The sequence below is a fragment of the Microtus oregoni genome, unplaced genomic scaffold (genome assembly GCF_018167655.1).
Source record: "Microtus oregoni isolate MIOR12 unplaced genomic scaffold, Mior012 000013F_ref0000133, whole genome shotgun sequence".
In the NCBI taxonomy this organism is placed as follows: Eukaryota; Metazoa; Chordata; class Mammalia; order Rodentia; family Cricetidae; genus Microtus; species Microtus oregoni.
In genome coordinates this window covers 32,716,587-32,734,807 of record NW_024543072.1, presented here as the reverse complement: position 1 = coordinate 32,734,807, position 18,221 = coordinate 32,716,587, and positions in this window count along the sequence as shown.

Genomic DNA, 18,221 nt, shown 5'->3' with positions numbered 1-18,221 from the left:
TGACACCATTGTCCATTTAGCATCCCTAGAACAGCAGGGAGGCAGGGAGCCTGTCTGCAGGGAGACACCTGGTCTCTTCATTTAGGCTGCTTACTCTCCCTGCCTCACTTAGCAATCAAAACCCGAGAAGCAAGAAGCTTTAGGTTCCTTTCAGCTGCCAGAAGAAGGTGGGCTCTGGGGCTGATGGGAAATCACTTCGTAGGGATCTAGAAGGAGCAGTGGCAGCAGCTGTCCTGGAACAGGGGTTTGGGGTGGAATCTCAGTATCTCATCTCGCTGGACATCTAGGAAGAGGCTTCAGAACCCCTCCTGAAACACTAACGAGCAATTTTCTGAAGAAACCAGACTCAGCCCCCCCCCCCCGCAGCTTGTCAGCTCCCCGCGACTCCCCCCCCCCAACCTCCCCCAACACCCCCCCCCCCCCCCCCCGCTGCAATTTCTTACACGTGCGCACTAGCTTCATGCTGCCGAAGGTTCTGGGAATGTGTGGGAAATGACCGCCAGGAGACAGAAGGAACATGAACTATATAAAGCAGAGCGAAGAAACCCAACCCATTCAAACCTTGTCATAATGCCAGTTTCTTTTCAAATTGTAGGTAAACTGAGTCTCGGAGTATTGAAGCAGCTTTTCAGAAAGCCATGCCGGGGCCAGTGACAGGTCTAAGTTCTGGGTTTACCACTGAACCCTTCTTTCTGGAGGTGTGTGTGTGGGGGGGGGGGGGGAGCAGAAGCCTTAAGGAAATGTTAATTGCCTACGTCTACTTTTCACATCCCAAGCCTTAGCCTTCCCCTTAGCACGGGACAATTTGTGTTGTTTATCAGCTCAGAGCAGCCTTCCTGCGCCCCAGCAGGCTACTTTGATCTTCTTTCTTCCACTTTCCTCCCAGTGGCTTTCATTGTCTCGTTTTCACTGTGACACTGTAAACATCCTGTAGTCCCTTTGAACCTGGTCCATGAACCTGTAGAGTTCTGCGACTTGGCCCAGGAACAGTCAGACAGAAACAATGCCACCAAACACTGCGCAGCCAGGGTTCATCAGGCTGGCCTGGGGGTCCAGGCTGAGGGCTAGGGTCGCAGCTGCCCAGCTTGTTTCTCTCACTCAACGGCTGATCCTGCAGAAATAGCTCAGGAAGATCTGAACACTAGATGCCACAAGACTTGGATAAGTGGCCAGATCTCTGGGATTTCTTTCCCTTTATTGATGATGAGAAAAAAATGGAGCTGAAGATCCTATTCCAGGGCAATCAGTCATTTTTATGGTAGGAACCAGGACTATTACTGCATCTTTTGACTCTAGTATTGACTGTTCCAGTAATGGATAAGCACCCTTACTAAAGAAAATAGAAACAGAGGGGATGAAATATGAGTATATTCCTTTAGGCTTTATGTTGTAGCTCAGATCAGAAGGATGCCATCGTCTTTCCTATTGCTCCTTGAGAAAGGAGAGTAAATTCACGGTTGTATTTCTTGTGTCTCCAACAGTGCTTGGACATCGCACGCACACAGAAATTATTACATGAATGAAATGGACATGAATACCCAGGATATCTAACCTCTGTTGCTACTGTCTTGAGATAGGGTCTCACTGTGCAGTCTTTTGTCTACGAGTGTTGAGCTTACATGTGTGCCCCGCCGTGCCTGGCTTCCAATCTTTGTTCCAGTCTTTCTTGTCTTACAGTTAAAAACTAGAATCAATGAGAATTACTTTTGCTTTTGTGCGTGTTTTAGAGTCCTGTGATACTCCATGCTTCCCTACCACTCTCTCAACCCCATTTTTATAGGTTGAGGTCTTTTTAACATATTCTGCACTTGCTATAATTTGAGTCTGTCTTAATTTATACAAAAAAAATTTGAAGTCTAATGAAAAGCCTCATATGATTAGTGAGCCAACAATTCACAAGGAAAAGGTGAAAATTCACCTTACTCCTGTGAAATGATACTTGCTAACATTCCTGTATCTTACTGCAAGATGAATTTAAATCGAACCATTTCTCATCAACAAGGCTGGAAAAACTCCAAACCCTGACCACATACTTATTGGTGTTGCTATGATAAAGCAAGAGCCTTGTCCCAGCCTGATAGCAGAAATATAGAACACATAATTTAGAGAAGGTTTTGCCAAACTTAGAGAAATTGTATAAGCAGTTACCATCTGACCCAGAAATCACAGCAGATATTAGTTGTTAAGAGACCTCGATTCAAAGACATACCTGCAAACATAGGGACAAGACACTGCACAGTGTACTACTATGACGTCATATGTGACAGCAAAGGACTAACAATGTCTGAGTCAACAGAACCTGACTTTCAAAAGCAGAAGCCCCAAAGAGTCAATTCCACTACCCAAATGACAAATTATTTTAGCAATGCACTGATCTCTAGAGTACACTGGTAGAATTCAGAAAACTGGCTCCTGGTTACAGTTTACACAATGGACGCCAAGTCAGCAGTGGAGAATGACAAGACAGAGACCAGGATCCAGGGGCAAGATCCAGGCATCCTCTCCAGCCACAGGCGCTGAACTTCTCAGACAATGATGGGTGGTGACCCGCATGAAGAATGGCTAACCACATAAGATTGAATCAGTTTCTGTTTTTGTTTATTTTATTTCTTTTATTGGTCACACATACATGACCTTATATAGGTCAGCTGACACTGAGGGGCCTAGACTCCTGCCATAGACCATAAACCCAGCATGGTCCAAGATCCCAGATAAAAGACTTTCTTACTGGCAAGGACATCCTAAAGACTTAGCAGTCTCTTCTTAGAATCAGCCAAGGGTCAGAATTTTCTCTGAAATGTGCAGGGTTTGAAACCTAGGCCATCTGAAGTATTCCTTTACTATGAACTGACCCAGAAGCAATGTGGTTTGCAAGTATATTTAAAAGTATATTTATGATCATATAAAAATAACTATAGCAATTCATTGGTCTCTTTTGAAAAGATGCTATGGCAGCCCACATGATTAACTTAAAAATAAGTAAATTAAAGACTTGTATTTTTCCTAAATGACTAGAGAAATGAGACGATGATGTAGTGTGGAGGCAGAGGGATTCCCCTTTGTAAAAATTCCTTAGCTTTGAAAAAGAAAGAAAAAGGAAAGAAGGATCCCCATTCTTTAGCAAGAGAAGCAACAGAACATTCCTCTCTTTACAAATGCCACATGAAAAAACAGGAATATGATCCAGCATCTGGGTATAACTATCAGTTTATGGGCATTACAGGGAATAATTATGTTAAATGATCCAGGAAGGCAGTCAGCAAAATCAGTATTATGCTGAATTACAGAGTGTGATTTCCAACTAAAACCTTAGTTTAGATGGCAAATTGGCAACCTATAAGATTAAAAGAGTCATCAAGAAATTAGTCTCTGACACTTAGTTATATCCAAATTTGGAGTACCAAATTATAAAACAAAAAGCAAGACCAAAACATTTCCAAGACGACTAAGTATAAAGTACCTTATATTGGTGGTGTGTCATGTGCTGCCTAAGCTTATGAAAGGTAGGCTCTGGATTGAAGTCCTCCCTTGTCTCTTCCTAAATCCTCTGACCTAGGGCGGCCTGTTGTCAATTACAATAAAGTAGTCCCCCACTAGCTCAGAATGGCATATATTAAAGGTCTCTTTATTTAGGGGTAGACGCACAGATCGTCATGAGTGGGGAACAGGAACCAGATCCAGCAGCCAAGGGCTGTGCACGTTTTTTACATCTGTGCATGTGGCCACACCCAGAGCGGGCCAGTATCTTAAAGGCTATTGGCTGAAGGAGTTCCCACAGCACCTCCCTCTTTTGCCTAAATAAAAGGGTTTTAAGCCTAATACAAAACTATATACAATAAGAACAAATATCAAGTATGAAAATTAGAATTACAACCAGCATAAACAATATCAAACAAGAAACATACACTAAATGTTTTAATAGTCATTTTATCCAAAGGAGTTTAAGTCTTGTATTAGAAATGACTTGGCTAAGTCATGAGAGGAAAGTAAGGACTGTCCAGTCTTTAACCTCACTAAAGACCTTAGAGGGAAACAATATCACTTGAGTAAACAGGAAGCACACCCAAGCAACTTTCAAAGGGTACAATAAATGACAACTGGCTACCTGGGCAGTCACCCAAAGTCTCATTTGTAACGTTGAAACAACCAACTTTGGCTAAGGCCTAGAGTAATTGACAGACCATTTTTAGAGATACAAAATTTTTAAAACTGCCTTATCCTGTCTTGGCAGCAGCCTGTTCCTGAACTCTATTTTTTGTTTCAGAAGAATTCCATCGTCTTTCCTAGTGCTCCTTGAGAAAGGAGAGTAAGTTCACTGTTATAATTCTTGTGTCACCAACAGTGCTTGGACATCGTGTGCACACAGAAATTATTACATGAATGAAATATGAATGAAATGAACCTGAAAACCCAGGATATATAACCTCTGTTGTTACTGTCTTGAGATAGTGTGTACCCCAAGCTGGCCTTGAACTTTTGAGAACAATGATGTTATCTGAGTTATGTGAGTTCAAGGCTAGCCTCATCCACAAAGCTAGTTCCAGAATAGCCAGGGCTCTGTTAAACAGAGAAACACTGTCAAAAAAGAAAGAAAAGAAACACACTGTGGGCTTGAAAACAACTAGAAGGGAATACATTTACAACTGAAGTTATTGTTTATCCAATAAGAAAAAAGTGTCTGCAGAGAAACTGAGAAGCCACACTTACCGTTACCATGGCAACGGCAGAGACGATACTCTGCCTGGGACTGTCAGCAGAGACCACTCATTCATTTCCTGACTTTCCAGACCTGAATAATCACAAAAGACTGTATTAATTACAACACTATTTGGCCAATGACTCAGGTATATTCCTAGCTAGCTCTTACATCTTAAATTAATCCATTTCTATATATCTGTGGATCACCACGAGGTTGTGGCCTACTGGTAAGGTTCCTGTGTCCTTCTCCTTCAGCAGCTACATGGCGTCTCCCTGACTCTGCCTACTCTCTCTCTATATCTCTGTTTGGATTTCCCACTTGACTGTACTCTGCTAAGCCATTGGCCAAAACAGTTTATTCATCAACAAATAAACAACACATATACAGAATGACACCCACATCACGGGACTCTCATTTGGGAACTCCAGCTGAATGTCTCAGCTTCCCCAGCATTAAGTTTAGCAAAACTTTGTGTTGTGCCAAGCAATTAAAGAAATAAAAGGATGGGTAAGTGGGAAGGGATGTATGCAAGGGAGTGATTGTATGGCTCCAACTTGAACTTTTAACACAATAAGAAACACAGTGGGTACACAGAAATAAGTGATGAAATCAGCAGCTTGGATCCCACGTGCAATAAGAGTTTTTGAACTTGGGATGTTAAAAGAAGTCAGCTCAAAAATAATGGTTGAGGCCTCACATGGTAATGCATGCCATCTTATCATTCAGGAGGCAGAGGCAGGAGGATCTCTTTGAGTTTAAGGCCAGCCTGGTCTATCTAGTGGGCTATAGGCCAGCCAAGGCCATATAGTGAGACCCTGTCTCAAAAATACAAAGCAAACAAACAACAACAACAAAAAAAAAACAGAGTTTCTTAGCAGAGTGTATCCTGCTTGCAATGGCGTGCACGGAAAGATGTGCTGTGGGCAATGAGGACAAGTGTGTAGATAAGACCATGGACAGTGGAAGTGGGGTCAATCTCAAGTTCACCAAGGAGAGGAGTCATCAAGTTTTGAAAAGATCATCTCCATGGAAACCGAGATGACCATAATAGAAGAAGCATTAGAGAGAGTGAGCAGAGCCACAATCAGTGAACCCGTGGGAAAGATCTGCAGTTGTTTTAAGGGCAAAATTTAATGTAGGGGAGGATTATTCATGAGTTCAGGAGAGGAACCCTTAGAATGAATTGAGATTTTCTTTGGGAAGAGCATCTTTTTTATTTCTATGTGAGGTTTTCAAATGTGACAATATATCAGATGCCTGAGAGGAGCAGGCAATTTCCCAAGGCCAGTAGTGTGGAGATGACATTTTAATGAGGCAAAAGACAGTTAGTAGTAGCCTGGGTTGGCCATGTTGGTCCCAGCCAGCTTCAGGTAGCCTTATTGTGATACAGCCTGGGATGGCATCCGTCTCTAGCTATTGAACGACATCCCCACACCTATCCAGTCCCCTTCACAGATTCATTAAAAAACAAGAGTATGCCTGATATGGAATGGGGTCCCAGGTAGGTCAGGCAAAGCAGCCAGGTCAGGCTCAGAGTACTGCATCCATGGTGTGGGCAGAGAGGGGGCTGAGGACACACTTCCGCACACTGGCTAGGCTAAGCCGAGGGAGAGGACACACTTCCGCACACTGGCTAGGCTAAGCCGAGGCTGAGGACACACTTCAGCACCCTGGCTAGGCTAAGCCGAGGGAGAGGACACACTTCAGCACACTGGCTAGGCTAAGCCGAGGCTGAGGACACACTTCAGCACCCTGGCTAGGCTAAGCCGAGGCTGAGGACACACTTCAGCACACTGGCTAGGCTAAGCCGAGGCTGAGGACACACTTCCACACACTGGCTAGGCTAAGCCGAGGGAGAGGACACACTTCCGCACACTGGCTAGGCTAAGCCGAGGCTGAGGACACACTTCCGCACACTGGCTAGGCTAAGCCGAGGGAGATGCAGAGAGCAGCAGGAATAGGAAGGCTTCTCTGATCTCCCGTGAAGGAGGTCATATTTTCTGACCGACTTTGAAGCAGGCCGTGAGACTATCCAGAGAGAACTGAATTCTTGCTTTCCAGAGGAAAGAAACATCCTTGTCTCCAAAGCCCGAAAGACTGGGAGGCATCTGAATAGAAGTTTTCCCCGGGCTGTCACCACTTGGTCACACCCTGTTTGACCCGTCATAGTCCCCTGACTGTCCATTCCTCAAGAGGCTAAAATAACATATCATTGTTGCCAAATTATGGAGGAGTTACCATTTTCAGGCTCTTCACTTGTTAATCTGTTTACTGTCACAGGACTTTGGCTCTTAACTCAAGAGCCCTAGGAAATTCTTTTCTGGTTTTTGAAAGGGACAGTAAAATGTATGACTATGCATAACAGATATACACAGAAGCTGACCACACTGATTACCTGGGGTAGAAGGGACAACAGTGTCACACCTAGGGACTGTGTATCTTTTGAATCTGAACTACACTACACATAGTATATATTCCGAACAGTGGGGACAGGGAACCAAGAGTCCTTTGGAGCCTTCTGCTTCGCAGTCTGGCAACACGTGAGACCCGTGAGTATGTCAGTTTCTTCTGAGACAAGTGGCCGGTGCCATCAGTGATCAGAACCACCCTGCAAATTCACTCGGTAAGCTGAGGTAGGATCACAAGCTCATAGAAGCCACAAAGTGAGATCTATTAAAAACCTGAACTAAATCTAACCAGGCTTGTTGGGGATTAACCATTTAAAAAAAAAGGTATATTTCAAATGTATAAAAGGTATATTTCAAATGTATAACGAAAGCTATAAGCTGCTTGTGGCTCATTTTTCAAGTGCTGGCCTTCCACGGGTCAATAAGCAATAAGCCAGCGCCGGTCTTTCAGTGGTGAAGCCCCAGAAAGTGCTTGTCACTAGCAGCAAGGCTCAAGATGAACCAGTGCCAGGGGCTTTACAATGATCCCGATGCTAAAGGGTAAACCGATGACAGCAAGCACACCTAGCTATTCCTTCCTGGCCCAAAGCTAACAGACTAAAAGGTAAACCATGGCAATAAATACAGCTGTTATTCCTATCTTAAGCACTTCCTGAAGTTTAGGTCACACAAAGTAACTCTTAGCTGCCCACAAGCTTAAACCAAGTAATATCAAGATAAAATACTTCCGTTCTGTTTGGGTCTGAAAGAGTGGAGCACTGCTTTCAGGGTCAAGGCAGGTGCATATCACCCAGGGGCATGTGACGTCATCAATAGGCGACAAGGACAAAGGCCTAGGTCCTGGGCTGGTGCTTTCCTTCCCATCATGCCCCACTTGTCCTCCTAGGTGTCACCATTTACCTCAACTCTCTTCAGACTGTGGTTTTCTATTTTTTCTTCTTCTGGGTCCTCTTCCTGACACCCAAGGCACTATCCCTCTCTCCCTAACGCTAATGGATGGTGTTGACAGAGGTTTCTGTCCCACCAGGTCCCACAGCCGTTTAATCCTAAATAAACACACAGAGGTCTACATTAATCATAAACTGATGGGCCTAGTATATCAGGCTTTTCTTATTAATTAATTCTTACATCTTAAACTAGCCCATTATTCTTGTCTATGCTAACCACGTGGCTTGGTACCTTTTTCAGTGGGTCACATCTTGCTTTCTCTGCCAATGGGTCATGACTGGGGACTGCGTCCTCTTCCCAGAATTCTCCTGTTCTCATTGTCCCACCTATACTTCCTGCCTGGCTACTGGCCAATCAGCATTTTATTAAAAATAATACAAGTGACAGGGTACAGACCATTGTCCCACAGCAGGATGGTCCTCCAGTTCCCTTCCGAGTCTGCATTTAAACTCTATCAACGAGACCAGGGATCTGCAAAGGGGACTCGACCTCGGGTGACAGTGGTTGTGATACTAAATTAAAAAAGTGTTTGTCCTCAAATCGGGAGACAAAATAAACTAGTTTACTACAGGGTGAGAAGTGTCCCAGGACACTGGCAAGGCAGAGACGACTGTGTTCTGGATGCGACAAGACAGGGCTGCCTAGAAACTAGGCTGGAGGGTGGGCGCGGAGATGCTATTTCAGGGGGCCTGGAGCAGTCCTCTCAGGCAGGCATGCACAGCAGCACTTCGGTTTCCGACAAGGTATTTGGTTAAAAGCAGTACTCAGAAAATTTGAAGACTTCAGAAAGGGAATTGATTGCACCTGGTAAAAGTCAAGGGTCTAACGTTACTAGTTAAGGGCTTTTAAGTGCTCATTGCTCTCCTTTATGACCCGCTCCATCATTAAAGCAGTTGTGGCTAACACGTGTGCCGGCGGGAGACAGAAAATGCGTATTATTTTTAGCAAGTTCTAGAACAAGCGGTAGATTCTCCCTGGACTCCGCTGGCAGATTTGCTTTCCCGCTCCCAGGAAGCCCAATTTATTTAAATTGTCATCCCTGTCAATTTCAATAGGGAAATGGACATTTTGGCATCCTCTAACGGTGATGTGGTGGGTGAACAAAATCCCAAGGTGGCACACAACTTGGGCCAAACTCAAAGTTCCAGGACTATTTTTTTCTTTCAAAAATTATCAAGCGAGGACAAAATTCCAGCTCAGCAACTGAGGACACCTCACTTCCCGGGAAGGCACTTCTGCTTTTCGAGCCGCTAGTAGCTCATTACCTGTCGCCCTTAGTGTGTCCAGTGGGAGAGAATGTATTTAGGATAGCATAATTTCCACTGCTTGTGGTGAACATGCATGTAATTATAATTTTCACATTCTCTCAGTTCGAAAGATTTTTAACTGAATGTAATTTTTAAATCTCACTTTGCTGCAGATAGCAAGAGTTTCTTTGGAAGGGAACTCTTACAGCATTATGTATTTTAAAATCTTTATGGCCTGAGGATTAGCAGGTGCCATTTTCTTTTAAATACACATACAAAATCCTAAAGCAAAATGTGACTGTCCTTAAACAGAGTGGAGAAGGGTAAACCAGGCTTTCCCTTCCTGCACTCATTCATGGCTCCTGGACAAGCACCTGAATGGCATTGTTCTGGAGGGCACTTCTGTCACACACTGCTGTTCCACGAACAGGTGGGACTTTAGATTCTGTTCCTGTGGTTAATTTGTCTATCTTTACTTCAGGAATTCGGAATCTTAATGCCATCATAATTTTATAACACATTAATGAAGACATGGTGAACCACGTCCCACCCATCACCATATGACTTCTCTATGGGGTTCTTCTAGCTTTTCTTCACCTTTATTCTTCATGGAATTGACAGGTCTCATGAAAATAAAACTGGCATTTTGACTGGAATTGCACTAAATTAATCAGCTAAGGAAAACTAAAATCTTTATAATAGTGTGTCCATCTATAAATATGAGAATCTTTATAAAATCTTTACAATAGTGTCTATAAATATGAGAATTTCCAATTATGTTCTTACAGTTTTCCACTAAAATTTTATTATTTTCAGCATGTAGTCCTTATATTTTGACCAGATTTAGTCTTTGACAGATTTTCTATTAGAAATGCCATGTATTTTTTGGTGAGGTTTTAAAAAGATGTTTATAAGAACGTACAGAAATATGTCTGAATTTTGGTGCTGATCTTACAGCCGAGTGCATTTTATTTTACAGATGCATAAATTCTTTTGACTGTTTATGTAGACAACTACACATGCACAATTGAACTTTACTTAATACTTCCTAAATATGGTGGGATTTTTTTTTATTCATTTTATGTGTCTGTTGAGTGTCTATATGTGAACCACAAGCATGCAGTGCTCAGGGAGGTCAGAAGAGGGTGTTGGATGCCCTGGAGCTAGAGTTACAGGTTGTTGGGAACTATTGATGTCTCGAAGAGATGCATGTTCTTTTAATTGTAGAGTCATCTCTCCAACCTAAATACTATTTTTATTTTTTTGTCATATTTTACTCAGTCCAAACTTCAGTACAATGTTGAGAGGCAATAACAAAAGGTTTTGTAATCTTATTCTTGATTTTAAAGGAAATACTTTGTTTTCCTATTAAAAATAACATTTGTCAGGGCTGATCAAATAATTCAGAGGATAAAGCATATACTATGTAAGCATGAAGATCCATTGTTGTAGGAGCTCCTTCCGCTCCTTCAGCCAACAGCCTTTAATATTCCAGCCCACTTGGGCATGGTCTCTTTTGCTTTAAAAAGCAGCGTAGCCATGCTCATGCTCTCTTGCTTCCAGCTCTGCTTCTGGCTACTAGACTCCTTTCCTGGTTGTGCAGAGGGCTGTTGTCTAGGATGGTGATCTGTAAGTTTTCCCCTTTAAATAAATAACCCTTTTATTAATCATAATTCCAAACTGGTGTGGGATTGTTTTGTGACTTATGCCTTCAGTTCATGTTTGGAACCCTAGTGATCACATAGAAGTTGGGTGTAACCACACATCTGGGAGTAGGGGATGTTGTACCAGGCTTCTTACTTTTCTTACTTCTGCCTCTCTATGGCTGGCTAGCAGCTGCCTGACTTCTGGCCCCAGGCATGTCCCTTGGTCTCTCCTCTCTTCTTCTGTTCTCTTTTGGAGCCTAGATTTCTCCTATTTATTCTCTCTGCCAGTCTAACCTATCCTTTCTCTGCCTAGCTCTTGGCTGTTTAGCTCTTTATTAGACCAATCAGGTGCCTTAGGCAGGCAAGAGGAAACAAAAGCAACACACCTTTACACAGTTAAAGTAATATTATGGAGCATAAACAAATGTAATGCACCTTTACATAGTAAAATTAATATTTGACAACAGGATGAGGTCGGAGGATCCCAGGTTCTTGCTGCCAGGCGACCAGCCACTTCTGTGATGTGTGCTGCTCCCATTTTACTAATCCGTGGTTTGCTCTCCTTTTCTCCTTTGTTGGTTTGGATAGGAGTTTGTCAGTATCTTTTAAAATACCCTTTTGTTGGATTCCATTTATGACTTACTCTCTATTTCTTAAGTTTCTGCTCTGATCTTTCACCAGCTTCTGTTTTGGGGCTTGGATTGCTCTTATTTTTCTAAGACCTTCAGGTGCATTATTAGGTTATCAGAGATCTGAAATTTTTAAAGTCAACAGTTACAGCAATAAACTTTCCACTTAGAACTGCCTAGCTACATCCCAAAGGTTCTGATAAATTATACTATCATTTTCATTTGATTATATGACCCTTTAAATTTTCTGTGTTGCCACCAATGACTGCCAATTCAAGGTACCCCTGTCTCCCAAATATTTGTAGACTCTATGATCTGCATTGGCAATTTCTCATTTATTTTTAGTTTATCCCATCAAGGTATGGTAAGATAAAAATCGTCATTTTGTTTCTTTTGTGCTAATTATGGCCTTGTTGAAAACAAATCTCAGCATAATAAAGGTCAGATATGACAAACCCACAGCTAACATTATCTTTTTTTCTTTTATTACTTTATAAATAATACCAATCAAAATCCTCACTTCCTCCCCTCCTCCCTCTTCCCTCCCACTCCCCCACATATCCTTTCCCCACCCCCTCCAGTCCTAAGAGAGGGCAGGGTATCCTGCCCTGTGGAAAGTCCAAGGCCCTTCCCCCCACATCCAGGCTTAGGAAGGTGTGCATCCAAATAGACTAGGATACCAAAAAGCCAGTACATGCATTAGAGACAAATCCCAGTGCCATTATCATTGGCCCCTCAGTCTGCCCCAATTGTCAATCACATTCAGAGGGTCCAGTTTGATCCCATGCTCATTCAGTCCCAGTCCAACTGAATTTGGTGAGCTCCCATTAGCTCAGGCATACTGTCTCATGGTCCTGACTCCCTTGTTCATATTCTCCCTCCTTCTGCTCTTCAAGTGGACCTTGGGAGATCAGTCCAGTGCTCCAATATGGGTCCTGTTAACATTATCCTAAATGGAAAAAAAAACTCAAAGCAATCCCATTAAAATCAGAAATGAGACAGAGGTATCCACTAACCCCACTCCTTTTCAATATCATGCTTAAAACACTAGCTAGAACAATAAAGGCAAGAAAAAAATAAAGAGCTACAAGTAAGAAAATGAGAAGTAAAGGGAGCCCTCTTTCAGATGTATGGTATTACACATAAGAGATTTTAAACATTCCACCAGAGGACTTCGGGAAATAACTACTTCAGCAAAGTGGCAGGACACAAAATCAACTTACAAAAGCCAGCCGACTCTCTGTATACTGACAACCAACACTACCATCTACAACAGCTTCTAGGAAAATAAAACGTCTAGAAACAAACCTAACTCAGGAGGTGGAAAACCTCTATAATCTGAAGAAAGAGAAGCACACTAGTAAATCTAAAGACCTGGATTAGTAGAATTAATATGAAAATGATTTTACCAAAAGCAAATACAGATTCACTGCAATACAAATCAAAATCCCTGCAACAAAAATAAGCTGGAAACTCACATAAAACCACAAAAGACCTGATGGCCAAAGCAATCCTGAGCAAAAATAACAGTGGGATTACCATTCCAGACCTCAAGATGTAGTACCATGCCAGAGTAATACAAACAGTATTGTGTCCATACAAAATTACATGTAGACCAATGGAACAAAATAGAAAACCCACACATGTGAGTATGAGTAACTACAGCCATTGGATATTAGAAAAGATTCCAAAAACATAGAGACAGCATCTTCACCATATGGTACTGGGAAAACTGGAGTTAGATCAGCATCTATAAGCCTGCATAAAAAGTAACTTCCAGTGTATCAAAGACCTAAATATGAAACCGTATCCTGCTGGAAGAAAACAGACAGTGCCCTACAGTGTAAGAAGGGATTTTCTGAATATGACTCCATTTGCTCAGGAATCAAAACCATAATTTGAAATTGACTGTGGATTTGAACAGAGGGTTTTCAAAAGAAATAAATATGGCTAAGAAACATCTTTAAAAATGTTCATCATCCTTAGCATTAGAGAAACACAACTTAAAATAACTTTGGAACCTCATCTCACCCCAGTCAGAATGACTTAGATCAAGAAAGCCAACAACAAATGGGGATGGGGATGAGAGTGGCCCTGCAAACAGCTGCGGTCACCCTGGAATCACTGTGGGGACTTCTCAGAAAGCAAAACTCAATGACCGTGTGACACAGATATAGTCCTCCTCGGAAGATGCCCAAAGGACTCAGTAGCCCCACTCACAAATACCTGCTCAGCCATGCCCATGACCAGCATCACGGTGAGGTATCTGTAAAGGTGCAGAAGCAACACACACATCTTTGCAAGGAACCAAGAGCCATGCCATTGGACAGAAGACTTCCTTAGCAGGAGAGAAGTCAAGTCTGTGCTGTAAAAAAGTCCTATCTGCCCTTGTCTAGAGTCTTAGAGGAGACTCAATTACTGCCACTTTACTGGACCAGTATACTAAATACATTCTAAATACTTCCTTATACTCACAGAAAAATGTAGGTGTCATTTCTCATCAAAGCAGCTACTTTTTGAAGCAGGAGACCATTGTGAAGGTCACAGCAAGTCAAAATAGAGGACAACTGACCAAGAGATGCCCAGCCCACTGAGTATATCTGCAATACAGTCCCTGTGCCCAAGGTTCTGGAACATCATGGAAGGACATTCAGAAAGATTTAAAGAGTCAGAGGATCAGGAAGTCTCCCAGGGGATTATTCCTTCTATGACTGGGAATCTACACCCATGAAATCTCACCAACATGTCTACCTAAACAAGGCCTGAATAATTCTAAAACCAGGTGACAGTCTAACATAGATGGGGTAAATCTCACAGGGCTCCACCCCTGGATGGGGAGCTACACACAATTAACGCCTGCTGAGAGAGGGAGAATGTATCTTGGTGCTGAGTGCCAATTGGTTATCTGATAGAAACATAGATATGCAGGCATCACAGAAAGCCTGCAGCAGGCTGTCTTTATGTTTATTCATTTGTATGCATATGTGATAACAATAGTAAAGAGGCCTTGAATGTAAGGCGGGCTGTGGACATGAGAGGAATGGGGGGCATGTTTTATTTTGATTAAGTGAAAAAGACAAAACAATGCTGGTTTCAATTACACACAAAAAATAACTGCTTTCACTACAGCAGTTCATCTCAAACACCTATGCTTTAACAGATACTGTTAACATTTCTTTCTCGACTTTGTTTCAATTTTTTTTTTTTTTTTTTACTTTTTATGGCTAGGATCTCTCTTTAAAGTAATTTCAGACTTCCCTTTAGGTTGTTTTTTCCACAAGAGATGAATCACCCTCTTTGCCTACAGCACCTTTTTCTGGAAAAAAGTCCACACACTATAAAATGTGCCTTTTAGTAGTGTGTACACCAAGTGCACCATTTAGTGGTTACTTAAAAATCATCACTACTAACTGAAGAATGTTTCTATAATAATAATAATAATAATAATAATAATAATAATAATAATAAAAAGGCTTACATCTAGTGACCCATTACACCTATGGTCCCATAATAATAATAATAATAATAATAAAAAGGCTTACATCTAGTGACCCATTACACCTATGGTCCCAGGTAACAACTAATCCACTCTTTATGGATGTTTTTTCTGGAAATTCTCTGTGTAAGTTGAACCATACAACATATGGCTTCTATGTTGCAGTGTGCACCAGCATTATATATATATAATGCACCAGCATTATATAATATTAATATATATTATAAATATAAAACATTGCATTGTATGATTATGCATTTTATTTATGAGTTGATGAACATCTGCTTTCTATTTTGGTGGGTACTATAAGCACATATTCAAATATCTATGGGGAATTATGGTTGATCCTATTAGCCAAAAGAATGGACTTGTTGAACTATATGGTAGCTGTGTAAGTTGTTTTTGTTTTTTTGTTTTTTTTGTTTTTGTTTTTTTGAGACAGGCTTTGGAGCCTGTCTTGGAACTTGCTCTGTAAACCAGGCTGGCTTTGAACTCACAGAGATCCACCTGCCTCTGCCTCCCAAGTGCTGGGATTAAAGTGTGCCACCACCGCCTGGGTTGTATAAATTTTTAAGAAACCATCAAATAGGTTTCCATGGCAACTGCACCACTTCAAATTCTACCAACAATATACGAGTCCTGATTTTTCTCATACTCTCGGTTTCTCCCCTTTTGGGTAACAAGCACCTTCTAAGTATTTTGTACATTTTTGCAGTTTTCACTTGCATTTGCTAATAGTTAATGGTGTTGTCTTTTCATGCTCTTTGACCATCTGTAATTCTTTTCTGAAGAAATATCCATCCTTGGCTTCCTTTAAATTTGTTTATTGCTGAGTTTTGAGAGTTCTGTAATACTCTGAATGCTACTCTTATCAGATAAATGATTTGTGACTATTTCCTCACATTCTATGGGTTTTCAGTCTTTTAATATACAATGATGATTTTCTTTGCATTTAACTGGGAATTTACCAAGTTTTTCCTTTGTTGTGTTTTTGGTGTCAATTAAGATTGTTGCCTTATCTCAAGGCATGGATATTTACTTTTTCTTTTTGGTTTCCATTTTTAATTTATTTTTTAAAAATAATCTTTTCTCATTTTATATACCAATCCCAGTTCCCTCTCTCTCCTCTCCTTGTTCAAATTGTCTTGAGTAAGGCGCTGGTCATCCCTCACTAAGGAAGGCAGAGCCCTGTTGACTGGAACGGCCTTCCCTAACCCAGTAACTCAATGTAACTACTAGGATTAAGTTTCAGCATGAATTTGAAGGAGACACCAAGAGTTTTCTTTATGTCCATGTCTGGCTGTCTTAGGACTGCTTGTGGAAGATTCTTTTGCCTACTCAGGGATTTGGACATTCTTGTGGAAAGCCACTCCAAGGATGCTGGATTCTCTCTGGTGCGTGTCCATCTCCCCTCATGCTGAAGAGAATTTTTACTAATTCATGTAGCGGTTTATCACCTCCACAGTAAACTACTCAACATCAGGAGCTGTCTTCATTTTAGTATATTCGAAACCCAACATCAGGCAGATGCTTAAGAGCATGCTCACTGCACATATGAGATTATCCAGGATAAGGATGGTGATTGGTCCTTTACACTTCTGAGGAGGCTCTGAGACTCTGTCTCTCTACTGGCAACAGTAACTATTGATGCTGACACCTACTAAGCATAGGAAGTGGAACCTTACAGTAGAGTGGGTAAGTCATGAACCCAAACAGTTACAACCAAAAGCAGTAAGTATATGTGGGCACATGTACCTTTATGGGTACATGCTTCAAATCCCAGTGCTCAGGAGAGTAAGGAGAGTAATTCTAAAATGGAAAGGCTTGTGTTAAGGCTCTACAGTTCATGTCTAAGGCATGAACTGTAGATGACCCCTCTTCTCTGTTTTGAGAACCTGGCCAGTTCTCAGGATCTAGAACGGGGAGTGTTTTTGTTTTAATTAAGATAGAGACCTGTTGATGAGCTTCGCATCCTTGACATCTGGCCAATGTCTGGGAGTGGACGCGCATACTGGACCAGGTGTTTGGATGATTGCCGATGACTGGGCAATGAGCCCCCCTTGTTCATGAGGCTTAAAAACTTGCCTCAGAACGCCTCTTGCTGCTGCTGTTTCAACCCGGGAGAGACAGGCAGTCAGACGTGATGTTTATTGGGATGCATATGTCCATGTTTTCCGGGCTGTATACAGAAAGCCTAGTGGTAAATTCCCAGGCGAAGCCCCCTGTCTTGGGGTCTTCCCACTCTATTCCTTTGTTTCAATTAAGCCTCCTTGTAGAATAAATCTCTCTCTTTATTAACTAATTTCATGGCTCATGAAAGTTCCTTCTCATAGATCGAATCAAAAATAAAAGTCTGTGCACAGCAAAGTGGCTAAAATCATTTGCCCTTACAAGGAGGCAAAGAAAGGATGAGAGTTCCAGAACACCTGTCTTACAACAGCAGTAACTGATGTGTGACTTTAAAGCAGTCACTGGCCTTGGTTACGGCCACTGCAGGAGTCAGAGGAGATCCCTGTTAAGCAGATGCCCAATGACAGTATCAGTTAATGTTTAGTTTTTAAAAGGATATTAATAATTTTTAGTTCAGTACCCAAAAATTCTTTTTGAAGGGGAAAAATGGCTTGAATTACATTAATAATATGGTTTGATTTTTTATTTGCTCTGGGACTCGGAGTAAATGGCAGTTCTCTCATCTTTTGTTCTATACTTTCATCCTGTAACTGGTTTCTTTTGCCAAAGGCAAATTACGTCAAAGACTATTTAAAATAACAAATCATTATTTGTGTTAAAGGCTAATTTTCTTAGTTATGTGCAATGCAAATAGCCTTTGGTCTCTAAGGTTAACATTTTATAATGGGAAGAATTAAATTAATATTATCTTAGAGTGTTTTGTAACAGATAACTTAATACCTTTACTTCAGGGGAAAGAAGTGTATAACATTTTCAAATACTCTGAAATTGCCAGTTTTGTTCTGGAATTCAGAACCTTAGGGACACACCCATCATACCACAAGTATTAAGTCTTAGAAGAAAATAAAGGAAACACAGACACACAGACAAGCAAGAACGCCAAAATTCTTCTCCAACCACAATTGTTTTTAATCTATAAAATAGTTTCCTTACAAATTAAGTCGTTTTTAGAGGAGTG